The sequence below is a fragment of the Apodemus sylvaticus genome, chromosome 6 (assembly GCF_947179515.1).
Source record: "Apodemus sylvaticus chromosome 6, mApoSyl1.1, whole genome shotgun sequence".
NCBI classification, from domain to species: Eukaryota; Metazoa; Chordata; class Mammalia; order Rodentia; family Muridae; genus Apodemus; species Apodemus sylvaticus.
Genome location: NC_067477.1, coordinates 39,836,096 through 39,847,387, shown reverse-complemented (window position 1 = coordinate 39,847,387; position 11,292 = coordinate 39,836,096).

Genomic DNA, 11,292 nt, shown 5'->3' with positions numbered 1-11,292 from the left:
AGCTGACAACTATCTGTAACCCTAGTTCCAGGGCAATTCAACAGTTTCTCACAGACAAATATGTAGGCACATAAAATAAAAAGAAAAATTTCAAAAAGTTACTTTTATAAAGTAGGATTTACGTATGTATGTATGTATTGCTGGGATAGAACTTATAGTGTTACTCATGCAAAGTACCAGCTCACCCTCTGAGCCATATGCCAAGCCCTCTTTTCCTCATTGTGACTCTAGGACGCTGAGGTTTGGGAAGGCCAAATAGCTTGCCTAAGGTCTTCCAGCTACTAAAGACAGACTTGGGTTTCATACACAGTCCAAAGCTTTGGCAGATATGCACTTGAGGACACTGTTCAAAGGTGCTAAGGCAGCTCAAATCAAGCTGCTCTGGCTCTGATACCCAGGTTCCTTTCACTACAGCACTCCTTCCTCTCTCCCTCCCTCCCTCCCTCCCTCCCTCCCTCCCTCCCTCCCTCCCTCCCTCCCTCCCTCCCTCCTTCTCTCTTTTCTTCTTTCCCTCTCCTATGCTATTAAATAGTGATTTAGTGATTTTATAATTTTGTGACTAGTGGCCCATGGTGAAAAGGTACCTCTAAAGATGCACCGGGTCATAATACAATTGAACAGCTATGGACAAGGCCTGAGATAAATATATACAGCCAACTGATTGGGTTCATGCTTTCATTGGTTCAAATACTTTGCAACAGGTTGAATGACTTGAAAAGTTTATTTCCATATGGGGTGCAAAACACCAGCCTTGTTGTGACCATAAGTCCCAATTGTGACGTAAATTGATGGTAAAGTACTTCATTCATTCATTCATTCATTCACTAGTCCATTAATGTACAGCCTCATTCTAACAATGCAGCGGGTGCTGTGCAGGCTGTACAGCTGCCAATCACATGGGAGAGATAAAATGTCTGTTCCGTGGACTGTCTTTTAGGGTCACAGGACTCCTTTATTTGTTCCTTTTCCCAGTGTGGCCACATGAATAAATCTCCTCAGTTTGTCACCATTTCCTGTCAGTTTATTGACCTGTTGAGGACAGGTGAGCTTGTTAGGTTTGCTAGGGCCCAGGCCCTGACCCTAATCACTCCAGTGACCCTAATCAGTTCCTGGCTCCTTCCTGTTACTCCTCTGCTTCCTGTCTGCCACGAGTGAACCTACCTATTGTGTTAGGTACTGGGTCGACTTTCCTTCTCCCAGGCAACCAGGGCACTGGGACTGTGAGCCAGAATAAAGCTTTCCTCTTTGAACTCTTTCAGGTCATAGCTAGATATCTGCAACTTACTCAGGTACCCATAATGCACTCTGGGGAGGGAATATGTATGCCATATTGAGTCTCACCCACGCATCCCTGATTCACTGTGTGTTTTTGTCAGAAAGTTTGTTTACTAGTTTTTGTCAACTGCCCTTACATCATCTGATCCTCTACCTTTCTCCTTATAGTTTCAGATTGAGGGATTATATTGTTTTGCTGATAATGGGATCCATTGAATACCCTAGGCACACACCTGACCATGACAGATTAGTTTTAATAAGCTGTTGAGTTTATAATTGAGAAACTCGTAAGATTGATCTATGCTTGGTTTTTGTATAAGTATAGTTTAATAAAAAATAATTGAACAGGGCTGGAGAGATGGCTCAGTAATTAAAAGCACTTGTTGCTCTTGCAGAGCACCAGACACCTCTGTGGCTTTCTAAGATAGTTCTGCAGTGGGAACCTTCAACGTTAGTCCCCTTGCTCCAGGCTGGTCTCTTCCTGTGTTGAGCAGTTAGAAGAGGGAAGCTGGTCCAGACAGGCTGTGACTTTGAATGCTGGGGCCTGCCACATCTCTACCACCCTCAAATTACTGTCAGAAGACAACTTTCTGACCAGAACCCTTTAGATCAGTGGTTCTTAACCTTCCTTTAGTACGGTCCCACATGTTGCAGTGACCTCCAACCATAAAGTTATTTTGTTGCTACTTCATAACTGTAATTTTGCTACGTTATGGATCATGATGTAACTATCTGATATGTGACCCCAAGGGAGTGTGACCCCCAGGTTGAGAGTCTCTGCTCTAGAGGCCAAGCAAGCAGCAGCTCTCACAGAGGGGGATGGGAGCCTCTCTTCTCACCGCCCCATGTGACTATTGATTTCTACCGCCTGGAGGTGTACTTTTTGACTTATTGACGTATGCACTCTTCTGCTCCTTTCTAGTATTAATGTCTGCTTTGGGGGTGGGGTGGGGCAGATATGGCGTTGGGAGCAGCAGCAAAGCCTTGTCCGTGCTGAGTAAGTGTGTGGAGCGTCACCCCAGCTCTGGCTTGTTTCTATCCATATCATCTGTCTCTGCACGTTCTCAGTCACTAGTATCTTGAAGATTTGCCGCAGACTCTGACTTTTCCTGCATCCTATCTATCCTGTCACCTCTTGATTATTGCTCTTCCTCATGCACTCTGCCATTTCTGTTTTCTTTCTCAAACCCAATTTTCTAAAAAGAGTTTTCAAAAAAAATTTCAGGTGAAAAGACCTTTTAATTTTCTAATTGTTTCAAGTGCCACCAGGAGACCATGTTTTTACTCTTCTATATTCTTTGGAATTTGTGGAGGTGTTCTTTGTGGTCTTAATATGCGGTCATTTTTTTTTTTTTTGCTAAAATCTCATAGGAGGAAAGAAGGCATATTTCTAGGTTCTAGGATATGCGGTTTAATGTATATCAGCTCAGATGCACCTTGTTAATTATTTAAGTATGCTATATCTTATTTATCCTTTGCTTCGCTTAATGCTTTTTGGCCTTAAATCTAGCTTACATTGTAGTTAATATGATGACCTCTGCACATTTCCTTTTTGGTAATTGTTTGGTTTGTTTGCACCTGTCCTGATTGCCTCAGCACAAACTCCCATTTATCCGTGGTTGGGTTGCTGTCTTTTTGCAGGTAGGAATTTTGTTTGCTGAGTCAGGTTGTGCTGTGTGACACAACCTGAAAATCTGTTAACAACTAAATAGTGCCATTGCCGCTAATAATGGGGCAGGGCTGTTTGGCTTCTGTGCTGGCATTTTTGATTCATGGTTTGCTTTAATAAATTCTTTTGCCTGTGTGGCCCCTTTCCTTAGCACCCAATCCCTGTATAGGGCTCCTTATTTATTTTGACTCTAAAAATAACTTGAGATTATAATTTCATTTGATGCCCATGCATTTTTCTTTTTCTAAAGCCAGATTTCTTCCTATTTTATGTGCATGAGTGTTTTGCCTCCATATATGTCGGTATACCATGTGCTTGCAGTACCCAACAATGCCAGAAGAGGGCACTGGGTCTCCTGGAACTGGAGTCTTAGACCACTGATTGTCACCACATGGGCACTTGGAATTGAACTTGGGTCTTCTGGAAGAGCAGCCAGTGCTCTTAACTGTTGGGATAGCTCTCCAGTCCCCGTTCTTCTCTCTTTAGAAAATACTTTGTCATTCTGGATCATGAGAAACAGTGACGGTGACATTTTCTTTTCTAGCACTTGGGTTTTGAGGTGTTCGTTCCTAATGTGCCTTTGAACTGTTACCTACCCTTTTTCGGTATTTGTTCATTTGGGTTTTAAATGGTAACTTTGACTCCCATTTTAATGGATATTTCCACCTGTGAATTTAATTAATTCTTATTCTCTCTCTCTCTCTCTCTCTCTCTCTCTCTCTCTCTCTGTCTCTCTCTCTCTCCCCCTCTCCCCCAGTGTCTTCTTGGGCTCTTGTGTTGTTCTAGCTGGTGTAGAACTAGTGAGCTCAAGTTCTCCAGTGCCTCAGACTCCAGATTGGCTGGGACATCAGGCATGTGCTGCCATGTCAGCTGACAACTTGACACCTAGGAGGCAGGTTTCTGGACACACCTGTGAAGGCTTGTTTAACTTTACCCTATGGTAATACCCTACGGCTTATCTTGATTTGCTTAATTTGAAGCGGGAAGACCTGCCCACCTGGGTGTTACCATTCCTTAGACGGGCGATCCTGGACTAGGCAAGAGGGAATAAGTGGAGCTGAGCACAAGCAAGCATGTATGGACTCTGCTCCTGATTCTGAACGTGATGACTGACCGGCTCAGACTCCTGCCCCTGTGATTTGTCAGCTGTGACGGACCACAGCCAAAATAGATCACAGGTGATGCTCCTCTAATCACCGTTGTCAAGGTATCTTGTAACAACAATAGCATGGGAAACTAAGGTTTGATATGCTATCCCCTGACTCTAGCTGGGGCCTTTCAGGGCAGACATTGAACACCTGAGAACAGGCTCTTTAATTTTACCTCTAACATTCTTGTTTCACTGTCTTGCTCTTGTATGGTTTGTGATGACAGTTATTTGGGGTTTCTTCAACATCTCGATGTGCCTGTTGCCTCCTGTCATTATTGTTGTTTCTGTTTTACTTTCTTCTGGTTGTCCCTCTTCTAGTTGGCCCTGGTAGTTTTATGCCTGAGCCGTCCACTGGCTTCCCCAGCTTGTCTGATCTCCTTTCAAGCCTTCTTGTCTCCCTTCTGTTTTGTGTTTGTGGTTTGTGACTTTCCCTTTGCAGAAGCGACTATCTGGTTAGGTTGCTCTAATTCTTAGCCAGGATCTACCCAGAGTTTGCGTTTCCTCATAATGTTTTTTTTTTTACTTTACTTGAAAACCTTACTGTTCTTTTTTTTTTTTCATTTTTTAAATGCTACACTTTATCAATATTGTTTCCATTTTATCTATGCTAACTCATCTTGGTTTGAGATGCTTTTTTATTAGCATATGTGATGGCTGCTTTTGGTTGTCAACTTGATTACATCTCGAATTGACTAAAACCACAAATGGCTAGGCACACCTGTGGGGGATTTTTAGTTAACTGGATCATTTGAGGTAGGAAGACCCTCATAAAATCCCCATCACTTGAGGTGGAAAGACCCACCTTTAACCTGGTTCCAGCAACATTAACTTGCTGGCAGCCTGTCTATATAGGACACGGGAGACCAGCCTGCTCCTTCTCTCTGGCAAGTCTATTCCTTCTCTGGCAGTAGGCCAACTTCTTCAGGATTCCAGTGTGAACTGGAGACCAGCTGAGACATCCAGAGACGTGTGTGTGTGTGTGTGTGTATGCATGTATATATATGTTATATATGTGTGTATATACATATGTACATACACATATATGGAAATGTACATATTATTTTATCAGTTCTCTCTCTCTAGAGATCCCTGAATATTATGACATCATTAATTATACATAGTAATGGGTTTCATACGACATTTTCATGCATGAATATATATGTATTTTGATCATATTCCTCCCAGTTCTCTCTTCTTTCTGTCTCTGTCTCTCTTTCTGTTGTAAGACAGTATCATTATGCAGTCCTGGCTAGTCTCGGGAACTCACTATGTAGACCAGGCTGATCTCAAACTCACAGATGTCTACCTGCCTCCGCCTTCTGAGTGTTCAGATTAAAGATGTGCCCCACCACATCCAGTCTTTGCATGTGATTATATGCATGTGTCTCTGTGCACAGATTTGTTTGCAGGAGCTCCCACCAGAGCAGAGCAAGGGCTTTTTTGCTTCTGGGCAGACTGCTTTCTGCAAGCCCGGCTCATCAGGGGAGGCTCTAGATGGTGTATCCACCACAGCTCTGGCCATGAGAGACTGAGGAGGTCCGCTGTCCTGTCCGCAGCCACGCTTCTGTCACGAAGAGGCCGAGTTTGAAGGGGAAATCCATTCAGCTCCAGGAAGGATATTTTATGATGCTTTCTTAGATACCCCTGAATTCTCTTGTGTATATTGTCTTGTCTTCTTTTAGCTGTTTGGAGGATCTCTTTCAGCATAGTTTGAAGCTTGTGAATTCCAGTTGTCTCCTAGTTTAGCTAAAGTTGAACTCGTAGTGAGGTCTCCCCTGCTCTTTTCATTGGCACTTGTATGCCGTCAGGAGAGGGGGTGGTTGAGTGGCATACCTGTGTTTGCATCAGATCTTCTGAAGTTGGACCTTCCTAAATAAGAGGCAGACGTCTCCCCCAGCGTACCATCATCCAGTGGCTCCAGGAGTCAAGGAGAAAACCAAGCCTCGTTCTTCATGTGAACCATCTCCTGGGATGCCCCGCCTGTGTATGTCTCCCCAATTTATCTCAAGTCTCACTTAATGTGCGTCATGCACATCAGTTGTACTGACTTCCTTCTGGGCTCTCAGGGTATGTGAGCTTTGTGTCCACTAAAGGCTCCCTGACCCTTCAGGAATTCCCTGCAGATAAGGGTCCCCCATCCTTCCCAGTATCCTTTATTATTCTTACTTTTCCTTTTGTTCTGAGCTTAAATGACATATTTTTAGAGATGATATCCCATATCACAGCTTCCTAGCGTCTTGCTTTCCCCCCATAGAACTGAATGTATGTTTGTTTCTAGTCCATCATGTTTTGTCTATCTTCCTCCCTCAGCCTTCCCCCGTCTTTTTCTGTTTCCTTATTTCCCCTTTCCCCTCCTCCCCTTTCCATATTCCTTCATGCCTACCTCGTGCCTCTGTGGTTCAGAAGTGCAGTGTAGGCATTGCAGATGCCTTGCTCACTGTGACACCTTATACAATGTCCTGTGTGCTCAGTAGGCATTTGCTACATAATAACCACTGACTAATGAGTAAATGAAGGCTGTCTTCACATGTGGCTGCCACAGTGTTACCAGACAGGACCTCTTCAAAGCTTTGTCATGAAGCCATCCATTCTGTTAATCAGAATTCTGATTCAATCACCTAATTATAAAGTGGGATACAGGATGGATCCAGGTGAAACAGGTTTCAGTAATCAATGATGCCACATTAATATAGATGATGGCTGGTTTTAGGATACCTCGAGGTAAGCTAAGCGTCATTTGGAAAGAGGGAACCTCAATTGAGAAAATGCCTCCACCAAACTGGCCCACGGGCAAGTTTGTGGTTGCCTTTTTTTAAACATACGATTGATGTGGGCTGTGCCATGCCCTGGGCTGGTGGTCCTGGGTGCTATATAAAGGCAGGCCTGAGCAAACCATGAGGAGCAAGCCAGGAAGCAGCATCTCCACGCCTTCTGCTTCAGTGCCTGCCTCCAGGCTCCTTGCCTGTTTGAGTTCTTGCCCTGACTTCCCTCAGTGAAGGACTTGTAAAATGAAATACATCATTTTTTAAAACCAAGTTACTTTTGGCCATGGTGTTTTGTCACAGCAATAGAAACCCTGACTAAGACAATGTACTCTTAGCTGGGCGGACGGTGGTGGTGGTGGTGGTGGTAGTGGTGGTGGTGGTGGCGCACACCTTTAAACCCAGCACTTGGGAGGCAGAGGCAGGCAGATTTCTGAGTTCAAGGCCAGCCTGGTTTACAAAGTTAGTTCCGGGACACCCAGGGCTACACAGATCTTGAAAAACAACAACAACAACAACAACAACAAAGACAATGTGCTCTTTACCTAGTACCCATTCCCATCCATTGTAATATACTAATTACCACCAATGCCACCTTGACACCCACCCACCAACCCACCCACTCACTCCTCACCCAAAGTGAAATTGTCCATTTATGTATTAAAGGTGGCAGTCCCCGCTTCTGGGATCAAGTGAACTCTTTCTGCAGAAGTCTGCAGACTTGTCCTTAAGCATCATCCAAAGCCTCCCCTCCCCCCTTCCTTATGCTCAAAGGCTTCCACGTCCTCTGCCTGGTGAGACTTCCTCCCTGCTTTTCCATCTCTAGACTAAGAATAAATGCCTACCCATCTCTTACTGCACTTGTGTCTCTAAGATGGGAAGGACACATTTGGGGGTCAAAATAGGAACAATATATCAGAAAGAAGCCTGGCGCTCGTTACTTGGGCTGGAGAGCAACCAGGTTGGAAGGCGGATTTGAGACTATTTCTCAGAGGGTTAGCTATAGGAACAGGAATATTTTGTTGTGGAAAAAGCCAGGTTTAAAGGCAGATATTAATAGCCTTCAAATGCAGGAGGTTTAATCTCATAGAAAATTGTTTTCACCAGAAGAATCATCCTGGGAGCTTGTTAAAAATATGGAATCCCGGGCTCTCCCAGATACTTGATTTCTAGGCTATGGAGTAGGACTGAAGAGTTTTTGTTCTGTTTTGTTCTTTAATAAGTACCCCAGGTAGTTCTTTTCATTAGAAACTGTTGAGAAATACCATTTATAAGCAGTGATGGTGTTACTGTAGGAAAAGCTGGGCCTCTGGCTGATGTTACAGACAGGCAGATGGATCCCATGTAGGGAATTTGTCTCAAAGTGGATGGGGCTGCCTCCTCGACTGGAACCCTTCAGAATTTACCAACCCTGTGTGGGAGAAGGAGATTCATGCATAAGTGACTGATAGCTTGGGTTTCAGGAAACTCAAATACTTAATGTGTATGGGTGTTTCGCCTGCACATCTGTCTGCATAACTGGTACCCTTGTAGGTCAGAAAAGGGCATTGGAGGTACATGTGATGGTGACCTGATGTGGGTACTGGGAATCAAACCTGGGTCCTCTGGAAAAGCAGTCAGTGCTCTTAAGTGACATCCATCTTTCCAACCCAAAGATTTAGCTTTCATTATTATTTTAAATTACATTGTGTGTGTGTGTGTGTGTGTGTGTACACGTGCGTGCATGTCTTCTGGAGCTGTAGTTATAAGTAGTTATGGCTACCCAATACAGTTGCTAGGCATTAGACTTGGGTCCTCTGCAAGAGCAGTATGTGCTTTTTAACTCTTAAGCTATCTTACCAGCCTCTCAAATTCTTTTAACTGTTAGGGAGTGGCATCAACTGGAGTTTAGGGGCAGGAGGGATAGGCAAAGGAAAGGTAGTGTGAAGCCAGAACTAATAAAAATCAGACAACAAAACCAAACAAAATGGTACCTACCTACCTACCTACCTACCTACACACACACACACACACACACACACACACACACACACACACACCACTCAACAGCAATGAACAGGCAAACATAGAGGAAGAAAAGAAAGCAAAGCAGAGTATTATTCATCCAAAGCCTCCAAGTTCTTGAACACAAAAGGAATCCTGACATTTTAAAGACACATACACTCAGAGGTGCCGCATGGGCAAGATTATGAAGTGAGTTACAGTCTGAGTTATTAGCTAGATTAATTTAAAGCACGATGGCTCCACCAATTAATATGGAGAACCAGCTTGCATCTGCAACAAAAGACAATAAGGAGATGGATGCTTGAAGAACATTCCCAGGCATCCGTGAGACCAGTGCCCATCTGGTCAGTAAGTCCCCAGCAGCCCTGCAACCAGGAAGCCTGGGACATGATGACTTCCAGGTGACAGGTCACCAGTGAAAGATCTGGTCCGTCTGTGGATCTGGTGGAGGTTGCTATAGAAACAGGCTGGCTCTGGAAAGTAACTGTAGAATGGCCCGAGGGAGGTTCAGAAGAGTCCGGGTGGTCATTATTGTTTCTCAGTGTTCATTAAATCACACATATTATTTAATATTCACAAGAATCCTGAGCGATACATTTAATCACCTCCACTCCACGTTGAGAAAACAACCTTTGAGAGATGATTCAGCTCACCCAAAGGAACAGGGGTGCTTTGGCTGAACCAGTGTGTGCTAGTTCTTAAGGGTTAGTATGTGGCAGATTTCAGACTGGCCCCATCTCTGACTCCAAGGCACACAGAGGTTTCTTTTGTTAGCCTAAGGTCCACTTAGCCTTAGCCAATAGTCAATAGCCAAAGTGTGTTGTGAACTTTAAGAAAATTCCAACAAGCCAAAGGAGAAGTTGGTAAAAGGCACAAATAAGCAGGACATCAGAGAATTAATACAAGTGAACTAAAGGGCACAGACATGCTTGTAAAATTTTGCAGATACCACAGTGAGAGAAACACAGGGGAAAAGCAATGGCATATTCACATGGTGTCAGTGAATTGTCAGTGGGGACAACCTATGAATATCTATGACATTTCAAAATGCACATGCTATTTGACCTAAAACTCTACTCCAGGGTCTTAGTTTTCATCCATTTACATGCATATATGCATACACACATATATACATAACACATATATACATACATATACGCACATGTGTGTAGAAGCAAACACATGTAGATACTTCAGAGCTATTTGTAAGAGCAAAAGACTAGAAGTACACATGACATAAACAAGAGATGTATTAAATACACAATAGTAAAACCTAAACTGAAAAGGAGTTTGCAAAGCCCACACTTAATTACTGATTAATTCTACCCCTTGATAATGACAGGGAGACCCAGGAATAGCCAGAGTACTTTACAGAGGTGGGTAAACCCATGACCCGTATATGATGATTTGCAAATAAGTTGTTTATTTTGGAGTCTTTTGCAATGCAAAAAGTGGGCAGATGCTATCTCAACCTAAACACTTGGGAGCACAGTTTCCAGAAGGCTGATACACTACTCTGAATAAGGGTGAGAAAAGACAGAGATTGGGATGGTAGCTTTTTGGGCTCTGCCCAGAGATCCTCATGGTACCCAGTGTTTGGAGAACTAGTGTTAGTGGAGGGAGGACACACCGAAGAGGGGTAAGTAAAGGCTCATTGTAAGGTTATGAAAGCTCCGTGAGCTAACAGGATGGTTTTCCTGGCTCCCAAGGAATCCTTTCTCCCCTGACATGGGAGAGCTAACATGTCTGGCCAAAGATACAGGCACTCCCTCTATTGTTGCATGAGAATCTCCCGTTTCAGTATGGAAGGGCTTCCAATCCTGGCTACCCATTGGACTAGAAGTAATGGTGAATGATAATTTGAGGTGAATCAAACTGGCCTTTGAAATCAACTCTGAAGTGCCCAAACATTTTTTGAACCAGTGGTTGAGAACACTTTGATTTACTCAGCTGTTAAAAACAATGAATTCATGAAATTCAAAGGCAAATGGATGGAACTAGAAAATATCATTCTGAGTGAGGTAACCCAACCACAAAAGAATACACATGGTATGCACTCACTGATAAGTGCATATTAGCCCAGAAGCTCAGACTATCCAAGATACAATTCACAGACCACATGAAGCTCTAGAAGAAGGAAGACCAAAGTGTGGATACCTTGGTCCTTCTTAGAAGGGGGAACAAAATACCTATGGGAGGAGATACAAAGACAAAGTGTAGAGCAGAGACTGAAGTAAAGGCCATCTAGAGACTGCCCAACCTGGGGATCCATCCCATATACAGTTACCAAACCCTGACAATATTGTGGATGCCAACAAGTGCTTGCTGACATGAGCCTGATATAGCTGTCTCCTGAGAGGCTTTGCCAGCGTCTGACCAACCAATGCTCTCAACCAACCATTGGACTGAGCACAGGGTCCCCAACGAAGGAG